Consider the following 9,732-nt stretch of genomic DNA (forward strand, 5'->3'; position numbering starts at 1 on the left):
GAGGATTGTTTGAGCCCAGGAGTTCAAGACCAGCCTGGGCAACCTAGGGAAACCCCTGTCTCTACAAATAATTTTAAAGTTAGCTGGGTGTGGTGGTGCACACCTGTAGTCCCAGCTATTCAGGAGGCTGAGGCAGGAGGATTGCCTGAGCCCAGGAGGTCAAGGCGGCAGTCAGCCATGATCATTCCACTGCACTTCAGCCTGGGCAACAGAGCAAGACCTTGTCTCAAAAAAAAAAAAAAAATCAAACTCACTGGGTTTGGTGGCTCATGTCTGTCATCCCAGCACTTTGAGAGGCTGAGGCAGGAGGATCGCTTGAGGCCAGGAGTTCAAGTCCAGCCTGGTCAACATAGTGAGACCCTGTCTCTACAAAAAAATTTAAAAATAAAAATAAATTAGCTACGTGTGGTGGTGCATGTCTGTGGTTCCAGCTACTCAGGAGGCTGAGGTGGGAGGATCACTTGAGCCCAGGACGTTGAGGCTGCAATGAACTATGATCATGCAACTGCACTCCAGCCTGAACGACAGAGTGAGACTCCATCAAAAAAAAAAAAAGAAAAAGAAAAATCAGCTATGCAAGATGGCTCACGCCTGTAATTCCAGCACTTTGGGAGGCTGAGGCAGGCAGATCACTTGACCCCAGGAGTTCAAGATCAGCCTGGGCAACATGGTGAAACCCTGTCTGTACAAGAAATACAAAAATTAGCTGGGCATGGTAGTGTGTACCTGTTGTCCCAGTTACTTGAGAGGCTAAGTGGGGAGAATCACTTGAGCCCAGGTTGTCAAGGCTGCAGTGAGCCATGATTGTGCCACTGCACTCCAGTCTGGGCAACACAGACTGTGTCTCAAACATGGTGAAACCCTGTCTCTACTAAAAAACAGAAAAATTTGGCCAGGCACGGTGGCTCATGCCTGTAATCCCAGCACTTCAGGAGGCCGAGGTGGGTGGATCACCTCAGGTCAGGAGTTCGAGACCAGCCTGACCAACATGGAGAAACCCCGTCTCTACTAAAAATACAAAATTAGTGGGCTGTGGTGGCGCATGCCTGTAATCCCAGCCACTCAGGAGGCTGAGGCAGGAGAATTGCTTGAACCCAGGAGGCAGAGGTTGCGGTGAGCCGAGGTCGCATCATTGCACTCCAGCCTGGGCAACAAGAGTGAAACTCTGTCTCAAAAAAAAAAAAAAAAAAAAAAATTAGCTGGGCGTGGTGGTGGGCACCTGTAATCCTGGCTACTCAGGAGGTTGAGGTAGGGAGAATCGCTTGAACCCGGGAGGCAGCGGTTGCAGTGAGCTGAGATTGCGCCACTGCACTCCAGCCTGGGCGACAGAGGGAGACTCTGTCTTAAAAAAAAAAAAAAAAAATTAGACTCTGTGCTTTGATTTTAGATCTAGTGCTTCAGGCCTTCCCACAATGTTGATAAAATCCCAGCCCAAAGCAAGGACATTGAGCATTTTCGATAGCCCATGCATATTTCTGTGAGCCTTCCTCATAATAGAAATATCTTTATTATCAGATTATTATTATTATAAAAGCAACATATACTTGTTTTAAGGGTACAACAAAGGAAAAGTATATAAAGTAGAAAGTAAATGTTTCCCCTGTAATCTTACTTCCCGAGAAAACTGCTAATCCTAGTATGGGGTCAGTATTTCTACATAATAACAAAAATGGGGTCATCTTATAGGTGAGATCGTGTAACCTGTGTTTATGACTCAACCATGCAGCCTAGACTCATCTTTCCATGTCAAGATCATAGATTTCATTCCTTTTTAAAGGTGAGGCTTTGGACTTATCAGAGCTAGCCCCCTCCCTGATGTCCAGCTGGGAGCCTTAGCCCAGGCTGGGTGAGACGCCACTGCCCACGTCAGGGCGTGGGAGGCTGGCGAAGCGAAGGGCTGGCAGTCCATCACACCCGGCGGCAAGGCCGCCCCAGCTGCTTGCCATGCTTTGCTGGTTCCTGATACTTTCTCATTTTACGTCTCATTGATTATAGGCCCCAAGTGACAGGATGGGGGTGGGGAAGAGTGAGGAGAGGGAAGGAGGGTGGGGAAGAGGAGGACTCGATTTTCATCCTATGAAATGCTTTAAGCCACAGCCTGTCCTACCTGTGCCATGCCGGGTCCCTTTGCAGGGGAATGCTCAGGGCAGGTGAATGCCTTCACCAAGCATCCAGTCCATCTTCTGCCCTTAGAAAGAGGAGACTCAGGGAGGAAAGGAGACTCAGGGAGGGAAAAAGACTTCCCCAGGGTGAGCCAGCACACGCCCAGGCTCTCACTCCCACTCCAGGCCCCTTTGAAGCTCTTGCCTAGTTGAGTTTCTCAGCAAACCTTTCCTCAGCTCCTCCAGCAGCCTGCTGCCGCTGGCACTCCTGTCCTGGGGCTCTGGGGTCAGGCCTTCTGGTTCTGCTCTGCCTTTACTATTATTCTAGTCACAGTTAACCTCTTTGCATCTCAGCTTTCTCAATTATAAAATAGTGATTACATGATATCATGGGTGTGAATGTGCCTGGTATATAGAAGGTGTATATAAGAGTTAGCTTTTGGGTTGAACCCAGGATGCAGGGGAGAGATTTCAGGAGAAGAGAGTGGCCCAGCACCCTGACAGCGGGGACAGGAAGCAGCAGTCATTGAGCTTATTTTGTGCAAGGCGCTGTGATGCAGACAGTATCCTGTGCACCTGACAGATGGAGAAGCAGGCTCACCTGCCCATGGTCATGCAGCTGGTTCCACTCGGTTCTGAGTTCTGGCCCCTGGACGTCCCCAGCCCTTTCTCCATGCCACCCTGCCTTTCCATTCACCTTCAGGCATCGGGAGGATGAGGAGACAGGTCTCTGGAGCATTCTCCCACCTTCACACTGGGCTGCCATCCCTGGGAGCCCAGGAAATCCTTATCTGCAGACTGCCTGCACTCCCCCATTATCCTCCTATCCCCCTTCTCCACTTGCTTATCCAGAAGTCCCTTTCCCCTGGGTGCCCTTCCTTGATGATAGATGGAGGAGGGAGAGTCGAGGGGAAGGGACTGGGCCTGGGCGGGGTGACAGGAAGGCAGGGGAGAGCAACGCAGGTGGGGGAGGGCCCATCCCTCAGCCCAGCCCCAGCTCTTTACACAGCTGATTAACTAGGGGAGGGGAGGGCTTTCGGGTCAGAGAGGAACCAGAGAAGAGGGACAGCCAGGAAAGGGGTGAAATGGAGAGTGGAGGGAGAGAGAGGCAGGCTGGGTTTCCCTGCTGAGAGCTGCAGGGCTATTCAAAGGAGAAACTGGAGACCAAGGGGCCAGAATGCAGGGTGCAGACCTGAGAGGCTTCGTGCTGCAGTGACTGGGTGGAGGAGCATGGGCACATGGGCAGGTCCTGCCCTTCTCCCAAGGCTGCCCACCTGGGGGTGGCCCAGGGTGAGTCCTGCACCACGTTTGAGAGGCGAAGGCCAAGGCCCAGGACCCAGCCGGGCAGGGTCAAGAGGAAGCCTGGATGATAAGCACCACCCTCCAGCGGCCCTCCCACCCGGTCAGGGCCGCGGTGCAGCCGGCTTAAAGGAGGCATTTGGCCCTCCCGCTTCCTAGAGCCCGTTTGGCTGGGGAGCAGCGCCCCCACTGGGGCATGCGCCACCATAGCGGCAGAGGCAGGCGGAAGTCTTTGCAGGGAGTCTCAGGACTGGGGTCAGAACGGGAAGACCCTTTTCCCCTCCGCCAGGCAGAGCCCCTCACTGTGGAGAACTGTAGTCAGGGTGTTCCTTTAGTCAGGGTGTTCCTTTTATAGTTGGAGTATTCTTCTCTCTTAACTCTCCAACCTCCCTTCCCCCAACTCTGGCAGTTCCCAGGGCCTCCCTGTCCCTGGCTTAAGTCCCAGGGACACCTCATCAGTACCTGGTCAGTACCTTCCAAGGGGTGCTTGGAGGGGCAGTTCCCAGGCCCCAACAGGGCAAAGCCTGAGTCCCCAGATGCAGCTGTGTGGGGGCTTTTTCTTTTTCCTTTTTTGAGATGGGGTCTTGCTATGCTGCCCAGGCTAGCCTCAAACTCCTGGGCTCAAGCAATCCTCCTGCCTCGGCTTCCTGAGCAGCTGGGACTCCACGTGTACACCGCCACACTCCCAGATGCAGCTGTGATCACCAGCAATCCCATACACAAAGCAGGCCCTGTTTCCTTAACTGGCAAGAGAAAGAACGTGGGGAGAGTGGGTAGGCAGGAAGGCCCGGGTTGCCAGAGCCTGTGCCTCCCTCCTTCAGCCCTGGCCCCAGCCTCTCTCTGCTCTTGCCATTCCCCGTGCGGTACCCCAGACCCCCTCACCTGCTCTCTGGCTACAGCATCCTGGGGACAGGAAGAAGCCCAGACCTGGAGAAGCTCACTCAAAGGACATGATCCAAACAGCCTTAACCTCCGATTCCTTCTCTTGTTTGCTTTGGCTCAACAATGATGGCTATAAATTTTTAAAGGACTGTAGCCAAAAGCCTGGGGAGAAATAGAAGGGAACTGAACCCAGAATATTAAAAAGATAAGAAAGCTTACCAAAATAAGCAGGGTTCAGACCCTACAACAACAAACTTGCTTTTTCCTGACCACAGAGTCTGCCCAAGCATGGCCTCCCTGCTTTCCCCCATCCTGCTGGACACGTGGTCACACAGGACTGCTGGGAGACACAGTAAAACGGTGAGTGGCCTACTGACTTCACACTCCTTGAAGGAAGGCATGCTCCCCCAGCACCTAGCTCACGGCCAGACACCAAGTACATGCTCAGTATGACTGCTGGTGATGGAAGGAATGGGTGGAAGGATGGTGAACAGATAAATGTCAGGCCAATGCAAAGTCCATAAAATATCCTCTAATCCCCAGCTCCTACCAATGGGCTAACAAGCAGGTTTCATACATGCTGATTCCCGAGGTATAAATCTGTATCCGACGGTAGCATTTGATGGTAGCAATTCAGGTGCTCTCAAGCAGGCAGTCATTTCTTTTTTTTTTTTTTTTTTTTGAGATGGAGTCTCACTCTGTCGCCCAGGCTGGAGTGCAGTGGCGAGATCTCGGCTCACTGCAAGCTCCACCTCCCGGGTTCACGCCATTCTCCTGACTCAGCCTCCCGAGTAGCTGGGACTGCAGGTGCCCACCACCACACCCAGCTAATTGTTTTTGCATTTTTAGTAGAGACGGGGTTTCACCATGTTAGCCAGGATGGTCTCAATCTCCTGACCTCGTGATCCGCCCGCCTCAGCCTCCCAAAGTGCTGGGATTACAGGCGTGAGCCAACGCGCCCGGCCAGCTCATTTCTATTTCTTGGGTCCTCCAGGGAGTGCAAGCCCTTCCACACCCCTGCCCTGGACATGGCTTCCCCAGCCCCACCACAAATTCAGTGTTTAGCTTCCCCTCGAGTCCTGCTTGTGACTCTATTAATCTCCTGCGGATTCATCACAGCTTCCCCGACCTTCTCTAGAGCCTTTGAGCTCCCAATCTCAACACCCATTTTTTTCCTTGCCACTTGGTAAATGACCTCAGCTTCTAAACCAGTCCCTCAGTAACCTCGTGAAACCTGGTTACCACCACAAAGCATCAGCCTAACAACTATTGTGACAAGGTCCTTGCCTCAAATTTCCTTCTCTTTGGCCTGCTACAGGATTTGAATCTGCCAATACGTCTCCTGTCCCTCACACACTTGGAATCCTGGGCCTCTTGAAGGCTTTCTTCTGAGTTCTCCTGCAGCCCTTGCTGAAATTGAGGCTTGCCTCTATTCTCTTGGTGAACAAATATGCGTATTTTAAAAGCTTCAATTATCTTTATGTTGATGCTTCAGTCAACGCATTTATTGAGCACCTACTATGTGCTCAACCCTGTTCTGGTGTTTGGGATACATCAGTGAGTAAAGTCCCTGCTCTCATGGCACTTGTGTTGTCACATATAAATGCCACCTGTCTCTATTGTGCTTGCTCCAACTCCCCAGCTCCATTACCTCCATGACATCTCCATATAGATGGCCCATGGCAGCTAGGTATCATGCCCAAATGGAATCAACCCTCCCTACCCCAAACTGGCTATCTGGTCTACCTTCATCAGTCTTCTTTCTTCCAGTCTTGAGGTCCCACACTGTGCAGTCATTCTTCACTCTCCTCTCTCCTCAGTCTTACAACATCTATTCCTATCTCTGAATCCAGACCCTCTTCACCCATGATCTGTGTTTACTGCAACAACTTCCTAATTGGCTTCCTGATGGTGAAATGGCTCCTTTCCCTCTTCTAGGCACTGCTGCCAGATGAGTCTTCCATAAGCACTCATCCCATCCTGGCCCTCATTCTCTGCTCCTCACCTCCACCAGCCAATGCCCCCTCATTGTCTCTGGGGATATTACTGCAGAACTACAGACACTTTGCAATTTTACACTGGAAATTGCCAACTACCCTTTTAAAGCCTATAGGTGGGTTGGGCATGGTGGCTCATGGCTGTAATCCCAGCACTTTAGGAGGCTGATGCAGGAGGATCACTTGAGCCCAAGAATAGAGCAGCCTGGCCGGGTGCGGTGGCTCACGCTTGTAATCCCAGCACTTTGGGAGGCTGAAGCGGGTGGATCACGAGGTCAGGAGATCGAGACCACGGTGAAACCCCATCTCTACTAAAAATACAAAAAATTAGCCGGGCATGGTGGCAGGCGCCTGTACTCCCAGCTACTCGGAGAGGCTGAGGCAGGAGAATGGCGTGAACCCGGGAGGCGGAGCTTGCGGTGAGCCGAGATCACGCCGCTGCATTCCAGCCTGGGAAACAGAGCAAGAATCCGTCTCAAAAAAAAAAAAAAAAAAGTAATAGACCAGCCTGGGCAACATGGCGAATCCCCATCTCTACAAAACAAAACAAAAGAACAAAAATTAGCCAGGTGTGGTGGCATGTGCCTGTGGTCCCAGCTATTCTGGAGGCTGAGTGGAGAGGATAACTTGAGTCTAGGAGTTTGAGACCAGCCTGGGCGACATGGCAAAACCCCATCTCTACAAAAAAACACAAAAAATTAGCCGGGCATGGTGGTATGGCCATGGTGGTCCCAGCTACTTGGGAGGCTTAAGTGGGAGGATCACTTGAGCCCGTGAGGTCAAGGCTGCAGTGAGCTGAGATCACGCCACTGCACTCCAGCCTGGGTGACAGAATGAGACCCTGTCTCAAAAACAAAATTTTAGTATAAAAAATAAAAGCCCACAGGCATACTGACTTGCCCATGGTTGCAGGTAGTTAGTTGTAAGGGCCAGGACTAGAGTGCAGCTGACACAGCTCCAGGTGGACTTCCTATGTTGAGGGAGATGTCTCCTTCACTAGGGTGGACAGTGAAGAGGTGGGAGAAAATGGCTGTAATAACAACCCAACGTTAGCCAGACTTCTTTCAAGGTGGGGGATAGAGTCAAAGGATTCATCCAAGTGTCAAAGGGATGTATCTGTGAAGTGCTTAGAACAGTGCTTGGTGTATAAATGTTTCTTATAGAAGAAATAGATCAAACCTCTTAAGTACCTCAGGAAGGAAAATAACTTTTTATGCTTCATGACAATTACATGGCACATATGAAGTTTCTCAGTGGATGTGGAACAGGCTCAAAGGTATTGTATTAAAGGGCTAATTTTGGCTGGGTGCGGTGGCTCACGCCTGTAATCCTAGCACTTTGGGAGGCTGAGGCGGGCAGATCACTTGAGGTCAGGAGTTCAACACCAGCCTGGCCAACATGGCAAAACCCCATCTCTACTAAAAATACAAAAAGTTAGCTGGGTGTGGTAGCATGTGCCTGTAGTCCCAGTTACTTGGGAGACTGAGGCAGGAGAATCACTTGAACCTGGGAGGCAGAGGTTGCAGTGAGCCAAGATCGTACCACTGCACACCAGCCTGGGTGACAGAGCGAGATGCCATCTCAAAAAGATAAAAATTTTAAAAAATAAAGGGCTAATTTTGTTTTTTGCTGGTAAGTTTTTTCATTTTGTTTCCCAATATAATGAGATCTACTTTCTGGTCATACGGGAAAAAACTTTATTCAACTCAGAGCTGAGTTATGATTAGGAGAGCCAAAGAAAGGCTCAGGACAGGAACACCTCCCACCACTTAGCAACTGAGTAAAATGTGTCTGCTACTTGGCAGAAAACACTGCTTCTACTTGAGGGGGAGGCTATCCAAGTTCTGTGGGAATCTGTGTGTGAGTCCCAAGTACTCATGAGTATAATTGGGAAATAATCTCTGACTTGTTCTAAGAGTTTAAGCAAGGAAATGGAGTCTCTAGAAAGAAAAGGAAGAGTTCTGGAAATGACATTCTATTTTCCAACCAATAAAATCCTCCAGGTACCTGAGGGAGACCTTGTCAGGCAGGAATCTGGGTTTGGAAAGACTGGAAAGGGTTAACATTAGCAGGACCGGAGGCCTCCACACTCCAGGACTTAGCATTATACTTAGCACCCTCCTTCAAATAGTACCTGTGGTTGTAAATTAACATTTCTGTTGGAATTGACATCCAAGCCCCCTGGTCTGGTCTGTCAGACTCTCAACCCTCACAATACTCAGTGGGAATCTCCTGCTGCGTTCAGTGTCTCCTCACCGTACCGCAGACACCATTTCCATTCCTCTCGAACTGTACTGTAAAGGAGACTCTTCGTCCTTCCTCACAACACAGCTCACACCCCACGGCACAGGGTTCTCCGACTCCGTAACTGTGCTGACCTCTTCTGAAAACTGGTTCCCTACAGGACTGCTTAGATTTGTGGCTTGTCTTTCCCACTGGTTTTTGGACGCCCTCAAAGCCAGAAATGACCTTTCCTTTTAACAGAAAGGTGGGTTGTTAAGTCAAGAAGTCCTGTGTATGAGTCTCAAGGTGAGTGGCCCAGCAAGCTACTTTTTTTTTTTTTGAGATAGAGTGTCACTGTTGCCCAGGCTGGAGTGTAATGGTGCCATCTCAGCTCACTACAACCTCCACCTCCTGGGTTCAAGCGATTCTCCTGCTCAGCCTCCCAAGTAGCTGGGATTATAGGCACATGCCACCAAACACAGCTGATTTTTATATTTTTAGTCGACAGGGTTTCACCATGTTGGCCAGGCTGGTCTCAAACTCCTGACCTCAGGTAATCCGCCTGCCTCAGCCTCCCAAAATGCTGAGATTACAGGCGTGGGCCACCGGCCCCCACCACTTCTCTGAGCCAGTGTCCACATCTGTGAAATGGGTGGAAGGCTGGTGTAAGAAGTGACAATACGCATCAAGTTCCTGTTCACACTAAGTTCTCAAAAAACGAGGTCCTTCTCCTTTTATCTCTAGAATACACTGTTACTCTCTGGATGAAGTAGGTGATTCCTCAATGGTGTCAGAGCAGTTTGCACTATCATGTGCCAACGTGCAGCAGTTTAATCTGTAGAAGCCACTGGAAGCCTTATGACCTGAGGCTGAAAACTGAGGGTGAGAATTGCCTTGTTCTTCCTCTTACTCCCACTGCACATGGTGCTTTGTACCCACAGAGTGCTAAGTTTTGTTGGAACAAGAAACGAGATTTCTCCAATGCTACTCAAGTTCACTGGAGGGCACAGCCGCTCCTCAGAAGCCCTCACCCACAGACACATAAGCTACTCCCCTTAGGCTCCTGCCCTGGGGTCTCCAAGCCAAAATGCTCCTCAGCCCTCCATGGCATCTGCCCCTCTGTCCAATGTCAGGTAGAGGCTCCCAGGGATGGGAAATAGGAGGGGCTCCTAATAGTGACAGTGGCTGAAGAACTCCAGGGTGGTTTTGAGAATGCAATGGCAGCCTTA

Source organism: Pongo pygmaeus, chromosome 12 (genome assembly GCF_028885625.2).
Source record: "Pongo pygmaeus isolate AG05252 chromosome 12, NHGRI_mPonPyg2-v2.0_pri, whole genome shotgun sequence".
In the NCBI taxonomy this organism is placed as follows: domain Eukaryota; kingdom Metazoa; phylum Chordata; class Mammalia; order Primates; family Hominidae; genus Pongo; species Pongo pygmaeus.